A 17,014-nucleotide genomic window follows, 5' to 3' on the forward strand; every position below is an offset into this window, starting at 1 on the left:
CTTGCTCTTGAACATAAGGTAAGAGTTGTCATCCTTATTATGTCCAGAGGTGTTCCTCGGTTTCAGAGTTCAACTGATCAAATAAACAGATAATCATAGCCTATGATTCATCCGAGCACGGCCATGCATTTCACAGTTTCTAGCTCTCCGAGTGGCCTTGTACAACTTTTAAGCATCTCATCCCGATTTATGGGAGGACAATCCCAATCTTGCGATCTTGAGATTAGACTTCGTTTGATAGGTGATTACCTGAGCGTTGCCTTTATAGCCTCCTTTTACGGTGCGACGGTTGGTCAACGTCAAAGCAACCAGTTCTCAAACAAGTAATCTCAAATCACTCAGGTATTGAGGATTTAGTGTCTAATAATTTAATGAAATTTACTTATGACAGACTTTCATCTCTTACAGTAAAGTTTCATAGGTCTTGTCCGATACTAGTCTTCCCAAAGTAAGTATCTATGCAAATGATTATGACATTGCCATGTCCACATAGTTCAAGAAACAGAACTACTAGTCATCTTGCATTCTAATCGTCTAACGTTTTCTATGCGTCCAATTTTATAGAAAACTCCGATTAGGGACCATTTTCAACCTTTGACATTCAAGTTCACTTGATAGACATTTCTTAGTCACAGGACTGGTCCTGACAGTCTATCTTGAATATATCGTCAAGTTGAAGGGACTCATCATTTAATAAACCACAAATTAAATGGAAAAATGAATTTCTTTCATTTATTGTGAATGATTAACCAATAATGTTTTACAAAGATTTAAACTCTAAAACTTTAAAACATTAAACAGAGACATCAAAGCCATTCTCCAATATGCTTGATTCCCATAGCTGCAGTGTGCGAGTTGTGCTTCGCTTGCGGCAGAGGTTTAGTTAATGGATCTGATATGTTGTCATCAGTTCCAATTTTGCTTATCTCGACTTCTTTTCTTTCAACGAACTCTCGTAGAAGGTGAAATCTACGAAGTACATGCTTGACTCTCTGGTGGTGTCTAGGCTCTTTTGCCTGTGCAATAGCTCCGTTATTATCACAATACAGGGCTACTGGTCCTTTAATGGAGGGGACTACACCAAGTTCTCCTATGAACTTCCTTAGCCATATAGCTTCCTTTGCTGCTTCATGTGCAGCAATGTACTCCGCTTCAGTTGTAGAATCCGCAATGGTGCTTTGCTTAGCACTTTTCCAGCTTACTGCTCCTCCGTTGAGGCAGAAGACAAACCCAGACTGTGATCTGAAATCATCTTTGTCGGTTTGGAAACTTGCGTCCGTATAGCCTTTAACAATTAATTCATCATCTCCACCATAGACCAGGAAGTCATCTTTGTGCCTTTTCAGGTACTTCAGAATGTTCTTGGCAGCAGTCCAATGCGCCTCTCCTGGGTCTGACTGGTATCTGCTCGTAGCACTGAGTGCGTACGCAACATCCGGGCGTGTACATATCATAGCATACATTATTGAACCAATCAATGATGCATATGGAATCCCATTCATTCGTCTACGCTCATCAAGTGTTTTTGGGCACTGAGTCTTGCTTAGAGTCATTCCATGAGACATGGGTAGGTAGCCTCGCTTGGAGTCCGCCATCTTGAACCTATCAAGCACCTTATTGATATAAGTGCTTTGACTAAGTCCAATCATCCTTTTAGATTTATCTCTGTAAATCTTGATGCCCAATATGTACTGTGCTTCTCCTAGATCCTTCATCGAAAAACATTTCCCAAGCCAAATCTTGACAGAGTTCAACATAGGAATGTCATTTCCGATAAGCAATATGTCGTCGACATATAATACTAGGAAAGCAATTTTGCTCCCACTGACCTTCTTGTATACACAAGATTCGTCCGCGTTCTTGATGAAACCAAAGTTACTGACTGCTTCATCAAAACGTATATTCCAGCTCCTGGATGCCTGCTTCAATCCGTAGATTGACTTCTTTAGCTTGCATACCTTTTTAGCATTCTTTGGATCCTCAAAACCTTCAGGCTGTGTCATAAACACAGTTTCTGTTAAAACGCCGTTTAAGAAGGCAGTTTTGACATCCATCTGCCATATTTCGTAATCGTAATATGCAGCGATTGCTAACATTATTCGAATAGACTTTAGCATTGCAACTGGTGAAAAGGTTTCATCGTAATCCACACCGTGGACTTGCCTGTAACCTTTTGCAACCAATCTAGCTTTGAAAACTTCAAGTTTCCCATCCTTGTCCTTTTTCAGTTTGAAAACCCATTTGCTTCCAATGGCTTGGTAGCCATCTGGCAAATCGACCAAATCCCATACTTGGTTTTCAGACATGGAGTCTAATTCAGATTGCATGGCTTCTTGCCACTGCTTGGAGCTAGGGCTCGTCATAGCTTGCTTGTAAGTCGCAGGTTCATCACTTTCAAGTAATAGAACGTCATAGCTCTCGTTCGTCAAAATACCTAAGTACCTTTCCGGTTGAGATCTATATCTTTGCGATCTACGCGGGGTAACATTTCTAGATTGACCATGATTCTCACCAGATTCTTCTAAAGATCTCTGAGTTTCATCCTGAATGTCATCTTGAGCATTCTCTAGAGTTTGTTGTTCGACTCGAATTTCTTCGAGGTCTACTTTTCTCCCACTTGTCATTTTGGAAATGTGATCCTTCTCCAAAAAGACACCATCTCGAGCAACAAACACTTTGTTCTCAGATGTATTGTAGAAGTAATACCCCTTTGGATAGCCCACAAGGATACATTTGTCAGATTTTGGATGAAGTTTGTCTGAAATTAATCGTTTGACGTATACTTCACATCCCCAAATCTTAAGAAAAGACACATTTGGAGGTTTTCCAAACCATAATTCGTATGGAGTCTTTTCGACAGCTTTAGACGGAGCTCTATTTATAGTGAGTGCAGCTGTATTTAGTGCATGTCCCCAAAATTCTAATGGAAGTTCGGCCTGACCCATCATTGACCTGACCATGTCTAGCAAGGTTCTGTTCCTCCGTTCTGACACACCGTTCCATTGTGGTGTTCCAGGAGGAGTCAATTCTGATAGAATTCCACATTCTTTCAGATGGTCATCAAATTCATAGCTCAGATATTCACCGCCTCTATCAGACCGCAGTGCCTTAATCTTCTTGCCTAATTGATTCTCTACTTCACTCTGAAATTCCTTGAATTTGTCAAAGGATTCAGACTTATGCTTCATTAGGTAGACATAACCATACCTACTGAAGTCATCAGTGAAAGTGATAAAGTAGCTGAAACCACCTCTAGCATTTGTACTTATTGGTCCACATACATCTGTATGGATTAAACCCAATAGTTCATTTGCTCTTTCTCCAACTTTAGAGAAAGGTTGCTTTGTCATTTTGCCAAGTAAACATGATTCGCATTTACCATAATCCTCTAAGTCAAATGGTTCTAGAATTCCTTCCCTTTGAAGTCTTTCTAAGCGTTTCAAGTTTATATGGCCTAATCGACAATGCCACAGATAGGTGAGATCTGAATCATCCTTTTTGGCCTTTTTGGTATTTATGTTATATACTTGTTTGTCGTGATCTAATAAATAAAGTCCATTGACTAATCTAGCAGATCCATAAAACATCTCTTTAAAATAAAACGAACAACTATTGTCTTTTATTATAAAGGAAAATCCCTTAGCATCTAAGCAAGAAACTGAAATGATGTTTTTAGTAAGACTTGGAACATGGAAACATTCTTCCAGTTCCAAAACTAGCCCGGAGGGCAACGACAAATAGTAAGTTCCTACGGCTAATGCAGCAATCCGTGCTCCATTTCCCACTCGTAGGTCGACTTCTCCCTTGCTTAACTTTCTACTTCTTCTTAGTCCCTGTGGATTGGAACATAAGTGTGAGCCACAACCAGTATCTAATACCCAAGAAGTTGAATTAGCAAGTATACAGTCTATAACGAAAATACCTGAAGATGGAACGACTGTTCCGTTCTTCTGATCTTCCTTTAGCTTTGGACATTCTCTTTTGTAATGGCCTATTCCATCACAATAAAGACAGCTTGATGTGGACTTGTCCTGCTTTGATTTAGCATTGCCCTTGGACTTTCCACCTTTCTTGAATGGTCTCTTTCTAGCCTTGAGTAAATCTTTGGCTTCACAGTCCAGTACTATTTCAGCCTTTCTGACAAGGTGAATAAATTCTGCAACTGTTTCTTCTCTTGGTTCACTTAGGTATTGTTGCTTGAAGCGACCAAACCCACTGTGTAGTGAATTGAGCAAGACAGAGACTGCCATCCTTTCGCTTATTGGTGTTCCTAGTAGACTTAGGCGATCAAAATATGAACACATAAGATCCACATGGAACCTCAGTGGGACGCCTACCCTCTGTTTAGTGCGAAGGAGCTGAACATGTGTTTCTTGGACCTCCATCCTATAACACCTGTTGGGAGAACTAACCTTTAGCCCAGACATTGATTCAATCAACTCATGGACGTTCAGGTCCCTGTCCTCCGTACTTCCATGACAGATATCCCTCAGATTCTTGATGAGCGTAAAAGGTTCATAAGCTACAAACCTTCTAGCCCAATCATCAGGGATATTGTTCAGCATGAGACTCATAACCTTTTTGAGATCCGCATCCCAGGCGTAAAATCTCTCAGGGGTCATGTCTCTGGCATAGTAGCTTGGCATGGGATGTGATAGTACATACTCAAGTCCATTGAGTTTGACTATTTCAACTAGCTTAGCTTCCCATTCAAGAAAATTTGTCAGGTTCAGCTTGACCATAAGCTCAGAACCCATGATGATGTTTTGATTGTTGTTTGCCATATTAAAACTACAATTGAAAAGAATAAACAAATAAATAACCATTCACAGTTTCTCTTAATAAACTTAAATTCTAGCATACATGCATAATTCAATGTTTATTAAGCATTTTATTCAAGTTATGTGTTCCGGCAGGTGTGAATAAAATGATTCCAAGATCCTAAAATCATTGAAGAACTAAGCACAGTTTGTCGACTTAATCCTAGAACATCTTAGGTAAGCAAAAACCTTTTGCTAATAGTCTAGAAACTATTTTTGGTTGATAGGTACGTCTAAGAACTTATTAGGTAAACCTATCGAATTTGCCACGACATAAAAGGACTCCTTACTTATATCGTTGAGTTTCACCAAAACTAACATGTACTCACAATTATTTGTGTACCTTGCCCCTTTAGGACCAATAAGTAACACCTCGCTGAGCGAAAACTATTACTAGATTGATGTAAAGGATATCCAAGCAAGTGTATATTTTGGCATGGCACCTTTTAACTCAATTTTTAAGTTTGGAACTTAAGGCTCTTACTATGTTGGTTAGATTTTAAGTGAACTAAAATCCTTAATCATGCAACATAATCAAGCTTTTGATCTCATGCATTTTAAGACATATTTAAAGCAATAAATAACTTAAAACATGCATAAGATATTTGTGATCTAGTATGGCCCGACTTCATCTTGAAGCTTTGACTTCAAAGTCCGTCTTGAAAATCTCCGTGGGAGGCACCATTTTCTTCAAATAGGATAAGTTATAACTAATTACAACTATTTGATGGTTCGCAGACCATATTTGAATTGAAAAATAACTTTGGTACTTTAGACCAATTACATTCAAATTAATGGTACGCAGACCATATTTTCTATCCTATTTGGGCCATACTAGTCACTTCATAACCTGCAAAACAGTACATATACAATATATACCATTCACCCATTCATTATCATGAATGGCCCACATAGCTGGTCAGTAAAACACATTATGCATCACGTAAACATTTGCAGCAATTAATCAAGGGCACCAATAATCTACCAATTATTCAGTCCTTATTAATTCTAATCGAGTTGTTTTAACCTTAAGGATTTGTAGACCTAATCAAGAGTTTATGACTAAAAAGCGCTCCCACTCAAACCAATAAATTCATATGCTTTACTAATTTTAAACATAAAAATGTATTTCTAGTCTAACCGGAAACATACAAATTTAATTAAAATTTAAAGCTCATATCAATTTATAATTGAATCCAAAAATTTAATTTAATTTCAGTCGCATTTAAATTAATTCATGATTTTAATTTTAGTAAAATAATTAGAATAAATTCCATTTATTATAATTATAATATTCAAAATTAAAATCCAAGAAATTAATTCAAATTATTAATTTTAAAATTAATTAAAATTACGTGAACTGAAATTTTCAAATTAAACATTCAAAACGATCTAATCGTAACGCAAACACCCTACGCGTTGCATGCCCATGGGCCGTACGCACACAGCCATTGCTGGCCATGTGCGCGCAGCCCATGCGCTCGTCGCATAGCTGCTGCTGTCTCATCGCAAGCCTCCGCACAGCGCCCCATCGCACGCGAGCTATCGCTCGCAGTGCGCGCGCGAGATCGCTCGCTGGGCGCGCTGGCTCGCTCGCTGTGCGCGCGAGCCATCGCTCGCTGGGGCGCGACATCGCTCGCTGGGCGAGCGACATCGCGCGCTGCGCACGCGAGGCATCGCTCGCTGGCGCGAGCCATCGCTCGCTGGTGCGCGACATCGCTCGCTGGGCGAGCGACATCGCGCGCTGCGCGCGCGAGCCATCGCTCGCTGGTGCGCGACATCGCTCGCTGGGCGAGCGACATCGCGCGCTGCGCGCGCGAGCAGTGCTGGGCGCAGCGCTCGTGGCACGCGAGCTTGCGCTCGCTGCGCGCGAGGCTGCGCACACTTGTGCGAGGCAGCGCGCGTTGTGGCGCAGCTCGCTTGCTGCCCACACGCGACTGCCTTGGCTCGCCCTTCGCCCATGCCCATTCGTTCATTGCTCGTGGCACACGACACAAGGCAGGGCTTCTGCCTTGTGCTCGTGCACTACGCCCTTGCTCATTGCATTCGTGCCGCACGGGCGACGAGCTCCCTTGCTCGTCGTCGCATGCCCGCATTATACAACACCCCTTAAGGGTAACACGAAGCGTCCATTGCTTCGTGCGTGCAAGTTATTTGAACGAATCGCATAAAATTTTAAAATTTTATATTTAAAATTAATGACAAATTAATAAATATTATTAATTTCATAATTTTAGGGCGAAAAATCGAAAATTTATTATCCAATTGATTTCCGATTGATATGGATTCATGTCTAGGTCATAAAAATTTAAAATTTATCGTAAATTTACAATTTTTATGGTGGTTTTTAATCATAGGTTTCTAATTAAATTACAATTAATTATGAAAATCAAATTAATTCTAAATTATTCTAATTTTCAACAAATTAATCATAATTACAAATTAGATTGCATAATTAACAAGACTAGGCATTCAAACTTGTTAAACATATGCAGTAGGTCAATCAAAAATTCAAGATTTATCAACAGGAATCGCAAATATTTAATTTAACATCTTAAATTTACGAAATTTTGCATTCGAAAAACTAAAACCTTCGAAAAGTCATAGTTAGGCTTCGAATTTGAGAATTCTGGGTTCGGCAGAAAAATACTATTTTTGTCAAAATTTTAGAATGCCTTTTACATGCGGAATTGACACAAAAATCACGCAATTCGGATGAGTAATGAAGAAACTGCCGAAAAACTGCGTACATATAATTAAATAAACGCAATTTGCAATTAATTAACAATTACGAAAATTAATCACCCCTTTTAATTCTTGCAAATTTGTAATATTTAACCATGTTCATGCAATTTAGATTATGAAAATAATAAGGGGCTCGTGATACCACTGTTAGGTTATGATACATATGACATTACATAGATCATGCGGAAACAACCATTAACCCAGGACAACATATTATTTACACATAATCATATAGCATAATTTGGATGCATACTCTTTGTTGCGTGCCCTCCCTAGCTGCGCCCGAACCGAACAAGAACAAGTCTTTTAGGACTCCAAGTGTCGTCCCTCCGTAGATAGTCCACAGCACGTCCGGATCCGCCTTAAGATTGACCAACTAGAATCGCCCTTAAGGTACTAGAAAATTTCGGCACTTTTGAGCAAGATGTGTGTTTGATTTTCTCTCAAAAACTCACTATTGAATACTTTGAAACTTGTGTATAAATTATGACCCCTAGGCCTTTATTTATAGAGTTATGGAAAAGGAATCGTAATCCTAGTAGGATGCGAATTAATTGGAATTAGAATCCTACATGAATTCTATTTAATTAATTTATCCAATTAGGAATAGTAATTTAATCATACACTGACTCTTGCAGATTCAGGAATCACGCATGAGCACAAACTCACACACACACGGCAGCCACAAGGGCTGCCCATGCGCGTGCGAGCAGCAGCCCACGCAGCACGGCCCACGCATCCTTGGCGCGCGCTGGGCTTGTGGCGTGCGTGCTTGCTGGGCGATGGCCCGGCTTCGTGCTGGGCCTTCGTCCGGCAGGCCTCGTCCGATGCTAATTCGTACGATACGCTTCCGATTAAATTTCCAGTTCCGGAATTTATTTCCGATACGAACAATATTTAATATTTCCGATTCCGGAATTAATTTCCGTTTCGAACAAATATTTAATATTTCCGTTTCCGGAATTATTTTCCGATTCCGGTAATATTTCCGATTCTGACAATATTTCCGTTTCCGGCAATATTTCCGATTCTGGTAATATTTCCATTTCCAATAATATTTTCCGATACGTACCATGTTTCCGTTTCCGGCAACATCTACGACTTGGATAATATTCATATTTCCGATACGATCCATATTTCCGTTTCCGGCAATATCATCGTTTCCGGAGTATTCATTTCTTGCCTGTGACGATCTTAGCTCCCACTGAGACCAAGATCCGTCGGTTCCGAATATTCATAGATGGAGTATTTAATGCCATTAAATACTTGATCCGTTTACGTACTATTTGTGTGACCCTACGGGTTCAGTCAAGAGTAAGCTGTGGATTAATATCATTAATTCCACTTGAACTGAAGCGGCCTCTAGCTAGGCATTCAGCTCACTTGATCTCACTGAATTATTAACTTGTTAATTAATACTGAACCGCATTTATTAGACTTAACATAGAATGCATACTTGGACCAAGGGCATTATTTCCTTCAATCAATTGGGGTTTAATTCTAACTGTAATTATGTGGGTCATATGTGGTTGAAATATTGTGTTTCTGTCCCTCCCTGCCCCCCCCCCCCCCCCCCCCCCCCTCTTAAATTTCCATGTTGCTTCAACCAGAGTTTGTAACTTAATGTTCCCATTGCTCTAATAGGAAAATGATTTGGTCTACTTTAATCTTGAATGAAAATAATTCCTGGAATAAATTTTGTTTTGTGCACTGAGCCGAATGGTTGAATTACTCAGGAAACGTTTTGTTTTTTCCTTTTTCTCTGTGTGTATTGGAACTAGTGGTTTTGTAGGGTGGGTGGGCAGTGTGGGGCTTAATTCCCCTTTTAGAAAGTAATCATCAAGGGAATTATTATTCTTTCGTTTAGTTATAATTCTTATTTCTTATGACTGATATCCTTTCTAGGCTTTTAAATCATCAATAGCTACTTTCAGGTTTGTTTTATTTGATATGGTACTCATATATTTAAAAAAAAAAAAATTATATTCCATAATAACTAGAAGGTTTAACACATCTTCTCTTTCTTAATAGAGTATGGGGCATTTTATAGTCTGTGTCATATGGCTTGGCGATTAGTGTCGTTTGGATATAGTCAGTTTGCAAATATTCTCTAGTGGTTATGTAATTTATAATTGTTTAATAGAGAAAGTTGGGTTTAAAATTTCGGACTAATTAATTGTCAAGGGGTTGCCAAAAATTCAAGAATGAGTACATCTATTTGAGATTTATTTATATAAATTGGCCATGCAATATACAATCACCATTTGAAAGGTCTTCAATCTTGTTAATGAGAACATTGTAGTATTCTTTTACCTTGCAAGGAAAAGTCAATTTGGAATACAGGGGATGCCCGTAACAATTTTCATTGCAGTAGCTTGTGTAAAAAGATAATTCTAGATGTTTTATGCTTCTATTTTTTAGTCTCCTTAGGAGAGCTTACTTGTTGAAGCATTGGACGGAAACCAGGAATATATTAGGCATTTAGTCCACTTATAGTACTCCACGGGTCTGCTCTTTATTAGTTGTCTCACTTGTCTGCTGATCAGCTTAAGGCCGTTGCATTATCTTATCTAAGAATTTCATATGCAGGCCGGCCCGCAACATCTAACTTATGTTTTTCTATGTCCCCTGCCTTTGGGTCAGACTGCTCGAGCAGCAACGGTGACTATCTCGGTTAATCGGATGCGACATTTTAGCAGAAGCTTATAAGGTATTTACTGGAAGGAAGATGTTGGTAAGCGTAGGCCTATTCATTTCTAAAAAATTATGATTCCAAATCAAACTCTTAATTGTGATAAATTAACGTGAACATATAGGAGCTTATTGAGACTAATCTATTAATTTATTCAGGAGCATGGTCCGTAACACATTGCAGTTGGTCAGTGGTTGGGGTGGTTGATGCATGGCTTTTTGTAGATTACTGATGATTCTGGTGGGAATGGTGAAAAGCAGGCCGAGACATGAGACTTTGACACTATTGCCAAAAGCTAGGTAATTTCATATGGAGTTAACCGCGTTTAATGCTTTATAGATAAACTGATAGCTGAACAAGTCGATTATTTATGGATGATGGTGAAATTAGACGGTATAAGCGTATATTTAGTATATCATAATAAGGTATGTGATGGTACAACTGCATCAGCTTATATGGGCTGTGAGGGTTGCAGTGGGGGTAGTTGTTTGAAATAAGAGTAATATGGACATCTTGTGTTGTATAAGTGATGTATATGTTGTTGTGTTTTGGTATCCGATCTATAACACTCTTTACTCAACTGCCAAAACTCTAGGGTTCTAGTTCAAATTCAAAGGATTTACTCCCATGAAAATCTACTCAGTGGGCAAATGCTCTACTCCTACCCCACTAAAACAATTCCCATCTAAATGCAGAGTTTCCAAGCTTCTATTCTTAACTAGCCCTGCTGATACATAGACTACCCCTTTATCTTTCAAACAACATGTTGATAATTTCACTTCTTTTAGAGTTGTATTCTTCTCTAATGCCCATCTGAACTCCCTCGCCCATTTGACTTCAATCTAACACCTTTCATATCAAGAACCTTAACTATTGTATTCAACCCTAGAGTACACACAACCCTGCAAGCTCCTGATATATCAAGCTTGTATATTCTGAGTGTGTTATTTTCTGGCACAAACTCCACTACCTTTGTACATTTTCACGCTTCACCGAGCCCCAAATGTTAACTTCCATGTCTCTATTCCTAGCTAAAACTGCTGAAATTATCGGTGTTGCAACATACGAGCTAGAACTTGCTGCATCATGTCTTGCCTTTAAGAACTAATGTTTGATGTCTTGGCTTTAAAGAATAGTAGCAATGTAGCAATGGGAAGGTAAAAATATCTAGCTTTCCAGCCAATAAGATGGATTTATTTAGGCAAATTTTTTGAACAACCTTTCGAAGGTAAAAAGCGCCAAAGTGAGAATACCTTTTTTAAATCCACTAAGTGACAAAAAGGTTACATTTATTATTATAAAAAAGAGAAGGCGGTTAGAAATGTGAGCCACATGTTCTGAATGAGTATAACATAAGATTATTTTAGGCGCATAATTCTGTAATAGAAAATATGGGTGTTTCACTGTTTCTTCGATGATCTTATCATAATAAGTATTAATTTGACTACTGAAGTACTGAATGAACATGCATAGCAAGCAACCCTACTATCAAATAGTTAGTCATCTAAGCCTCTTATCTGGATTATGCTGAAATACTCAATTCCCCTACCTGCTAGTAGATCAGTCACTTACAAATGCTTTCAGAACTTCTCGCTTTCAAATCCTGCGTTTATCATTGTACTCTTCCACAGTGCATTTGATACTGATGTTATTTTAGTCTCTCCTTTTCCTTCTTCTCCAACATCAAGGTAGCAAAATTAGAAATCTGACTCAGGGGAACCATAAAATAACATCAGATGTATCAAAGAAAGAATATACTTACAAGAAAACAAGAGAAGGGAGAACCATATGAAGGAAAACATAGTAATAAAGAAGACATAGAACATATCGAAAACACTTGTACACAATAGTTTGTAAACTTTGATCATAATCATGCCACATTCTATTTGCGAGTAACAAAGAAAAGAAGAAATAAAAAATTGACTAGATACAATTAGCAGCTCATGTAAGAAAGGAGTTGGGCACTCAAAGATTCATGTAGCAGTGTAGCACATACCTGTTAGGTTATGATACATATGACAATACATAAATCATGCGGAAAAACCATCAAGCCAGGAAAGCATATTATTTACACATAATCATTTAGCATAGTTTAGATGCATACACTTTGTTGCGTGCCTTCCCTAGCTGCGCCCGAACCGAACAAGAACAAGTCTTTAGGACTCCAAGTGTCGTCCCTCCGTAGATAGTCCACAGCACGTCCGGATCCGCCTTAAGCTTGACCAACTAGGATCGCTCTTAAGGTACTTAGAATTTTCGGCTAATGTAGGCAATTGTATGACTGAATTTTTGCTCTCAAAAATCACTTTGAATACTTGAAATCGTGTGTACAAATAATGACCCTAGGCCCTTATTTATAGAGGTATGGAAAAGGAACTGAAATCCTATTAGGATACGAATTAATTAAACTAGAATCCTAATAGAATTCTTATTTAATTAATTCATCCTTTTAGGTTTAGGAATTTAATCATATGTTGAAACCTGATAGCTTTAGGATTCGTATAGCACACAAACATACACACGCACGCACAGCAGCCCACGAGGGGCGCCATGCGCGCGCGCGCAGCCTGCGAGCTCGCAGCCCATTGCCACGAGGCCCACACGCTGCCGCAGCCTTGGCGCGCGCTGGGCCTGCCTTGCGGTGGGACTGGCGCAGCCTTGGCTGGTGCGTTGTGGCGCGCTGGCTTGCTGGGCGATGGCCCAGCTTCGTGCTGGGCCTTCGTCTGGCAGGCCTCGTCCGATGCTAATTCGTACGATACGCTTCCGATTAATTTCCCGATTCCGGAATTCATTTCCGATACGAACAATATTTAATATTTCCGATTCCGGAATTAATTTCCGTTTCGAACAAATATTTAATATTTCCGTTTCCGGAATTATTTTCCGATTCCGATAATATTTCCGATTCTGACAATATTTCCGTTTCCGGCAATATTTCCGATTCCGGCAATATTTCCATTTCCGATAATATTTTCCGATACGTACCATGTTTTTGTTTCCGGCAACATCTACGACTTGGATAATATTTATATTTCCGATACGATCCATATTTCCGTTTCCGGCAATATCATCGTTTCCGGAGCATTCATTTCTTGCCTGTGACGATCTCAGCTCCCACTGAAACCAAGATCCGTCGATTCCGAATATCCATAGATGGAGTATTTAATGCCATTAAATACTTGATCTGTTTACGTACTATTTGTGTGACCCTACGGGTTCAGTCAAGAGTAAGCTGTGGATTAATATCATTAATTCCACTTGAACTGAAGCGGCCTCTAGCTAGGCATTCAGCTCACTTGATCTCACTGAATTATTAACTTGTTAATTAATACTGAACCGCATTTATTAGACTTAACATAGAATGCATACTTGGACCAAGGGCACTATTTCCTTCAGTCTCCCACTTGTCCTTAGGGACAAGTGTGCATTTCCTAATTCCTTTGTCGCTCGATGGTTGCTCTTGAACATAAGGTAAGAGTTGTTATCCTTATTATGTCCAGAGGTGTTCCTCGGTTTCAGAGTTCAACTGATTAAATAAACAGATAATCATAGCCTATGATTCATCCGAGCACGGCCATGCATTTCACAGTTTCTAGCTCTCCGAGTGGCCTTGTATAACTTTTAAGCATCTCATCCCGATTTATGGGAGGACAATCCCAATCTTGCGATCTTGAGATTAGACTTTGTTTGATAGGTGATTACCTGAGCGTTGCCTTTATAGCCTCCTTTTACGGTGCGACGGTTGGTCAACGTCAAAGCAACCAGTTCTCAAACAAGTAATCTCAAATCACTCAGGTATTGAGGATTTAGTGTCTAATAATTTTAATGAAATTTACTTATGACAGATTTTCATCTCTTACAGTAAAGTTTCATAGGTCTTGTCCGATACTAGTCTTCCCAAAGTAAGTATCTATGCAAATGATTATGACATTGCCATGTCCACATAGTTCAAGAAACAGAACTACTAGTCATCTTGCATTCTAATCGTCTAACGTTTTCTATGCGTCCAATTTTATAGAAAACTCCGACTAGGGACCATTTTCAACCTTTGACATTCAAGTTCCCTTGATAGACATTTCTTAGTCACAGGACTGGTCCTGACAGTCTATCTTGAATATATCGTCAAATTGAAGGGACTCATCATTTAATAAACCACAAATTAAATGGAAAAATGAATTCTTTTCATTTATTGTGAATGATTAACCAATAATGTTTTACAAAGATTTAAACTCTAAAACTTTAAAACATTAAACAGGGATATCAAAGCCATTCTCCAATATGCTTGATTCCCATAGCTGCAGTGTGCGAGTTGTGCTTCGCCTGCGGCAGAGGTTTAGTCAATGGATCTGATATGTGGTCATCAATTCCAATCTTCTTTATCTCGACTTCTTTTCTTTCAACGAACTCTCGTAGAAGGTGAAATCTACGAAGTACATGCTTGACTCTCTGGTGGTGTCTAGGCTCCTTTGCCTGTGCAATAGCTCCGTTATTATCACAATACAGGGCTATTGGTCCTTTAATGGAGGGGACTACACCAAGTTCACCTATGAACTTCCTTAGCCATATAGCTTCCTTTGCTGCTTCATGTGCAACAATGTACTCCGCTTCAGTTGTAGAATCCGCAATGGTGCTTTGCTTAGCACTTTTCCAGCTTACTGCACCTCCGTTGAGGCAGAAGACAAACCCAGACTGTGATCTGAAATCACCTTTGTTGGTTTGGAAACTTGCGTCCGTATAGCCTTTAACAATTAATTCATCATTTCCACCATAGACCAGGAAGTCATCTTTGTGCCTTTTCAGGTACTTCAGAATATTCTTGGCAGCAGTCCAATGCACCTCTCCTGGGTCTGACTGGTATCTGCTCGTAGCACTGAGTGCGTACGCAACATCCGGGCGTGTACATATCATAGCATACATTATTGAACCAATCAATGATGCATATGGAATCCCATTCATTCGTCTACGCTCATCAAGTGTTTTTGGGCACTTAGTCTTGCTTAGAGTTATTCCATGAGACATGGGTAGGTAGCCTCGCTTGGAGTCTGCCATTTTGAACCTATCAAGCACTTTATTGATATAAGTGCTTTGACTAAATCCAATCATCTTTTTAGATCTATCTCTGTAAATCTAGACGCCCAATATGTACTGTGCTTCTCCTAGATCTTTCATCGAAAAACATTTCCCAAGCCAAATCTTGACAGAGTTCAACATAGGAATGTCATTTCCGATAAGTAATATGTCGTCGACATATAATACTAGGAAAGCAATTTTGCTCCCACTGACCTTCTTGTATACACAAGATTCGTCTGCGTTCTTGATGAAACCAAAGTCACTGACTGCTTCATCAAAACGTATATTCCAGCTCCTGGATGCCTGCTTCAATCCGTAGATTGACTTCTTTAGCTTGCATACCTTTTTAGCATTCTTTGGATCCTCAAAACCTTCAGGCTGTGTCATAAACACAGTTTCTGTTAAAACGCCGTTTAAGAAAGCAGTTTTGACATCCATCTGCCATATTTCGTAATCGTAATATGCAGCGATTGCTAACATTATCCGAATAGACTTTAGCGTTGCAACTGGTGAAAAGGTTTCATCGTAATCCACACCGTGGACTTGCCTGTAACCTTTTGCAACCAATCTAGCTTTGAAAACTTCAAGTTTCCCATCCTTGTCCTTTTTCAGTTTGAAAACCCATTTTCTTCCAATGGCTTGGTAGCCATCTGGAAAATCGACCAAATCCCATACTTGGTTTTCAGACATGGAGTCTAATTCAGATTGCATGGCTTCTTGCCATTGCTTGGAGCTAGGGCTCGTCATAGCTTGTTTGTAAGTCGTAGTTTCATCACTTTCAAGTAATAGAACGTCATAGCTCTCGTTCGTCAAAATACCTAAGTACCTTTCCGGTTGAGATCTATATCTTTGCGATCTACGCGGGGTAACATTTCTAGATTGACCATGATTCTCACCAGATTCTTCTAAAGATCTCTGAGTTTCATCCTGAATGTCATTTTGAGCATTCTCTAGAGTTTGTTGTTCGACTCGAATTTCTTCGAGGTCTACTTTTCTCCCACTTGTCATTTTGGAAATGTGATCTTTCTCCAAAAAGACACCATCTCGAGCAACAAACACCTTGTTCTCAGATGTATTGTAGAAGTAATACCCCTTTGTTTCCTTTGGATAGCCCACAAGGATACATTTGTCAGATTTTGGATGAAGTTTGTCTGAAATTAATCGTTTGACGTATACTTCACATCCCCAAATCTTAAGAAAAGACACATTTGGAGGTTTTCCAAACCATAATTCATATGGAGTCTTTTCGACAGCTTTAGACGGAGCTCTATTTATAGTGAGTGCAGCTGTATTTAGTGCATGTCCCCAAAATTCTAATGGAAGTTTGGCCTGACCCATCATTGACCTGACCATGTCTAGCAAGGTTCTGTTCCTCCGTTCCGACACACCGTTCCATTGTGGTGTTCCAGGAGGAGTCAATTCTGATAGAATTCCACATTCTTTCAGATGGTCATCAAATTCATAGCTCAGATATTCACCGCCTCTGTCAGACCGCAGTGCCTTAATCTTCTTGCCTAATTGATTCTCTACTTCACTCTGAAATTCCTTGAATTTGTCAAAGGATTCAGACTTATGCTTCATTACGTAGACATAACCATATCTACTGAAGTCATCAGTGAAAGTGATAAAGTAGCTGAAACCACCTCTAGCATTTGTACTCATTGGTCCACATACATCTGTATGGATT

This window comes from Spinacia oleracea, chromosome 3 (genome assembly GCF_020520425.1).
Source record: "Spinacia oleracea cultivar Varoflay chromosome 3, BTI_SOV_V1, whole genome shotgun sequence".
NCBI classification, from domain to species: Eukaryota; Viridiplantae; Streptophyta; class Magnoliopsida; order Caryophyllales; family Amaranthaceae; genus Spinacia; species Spinacia oleracea.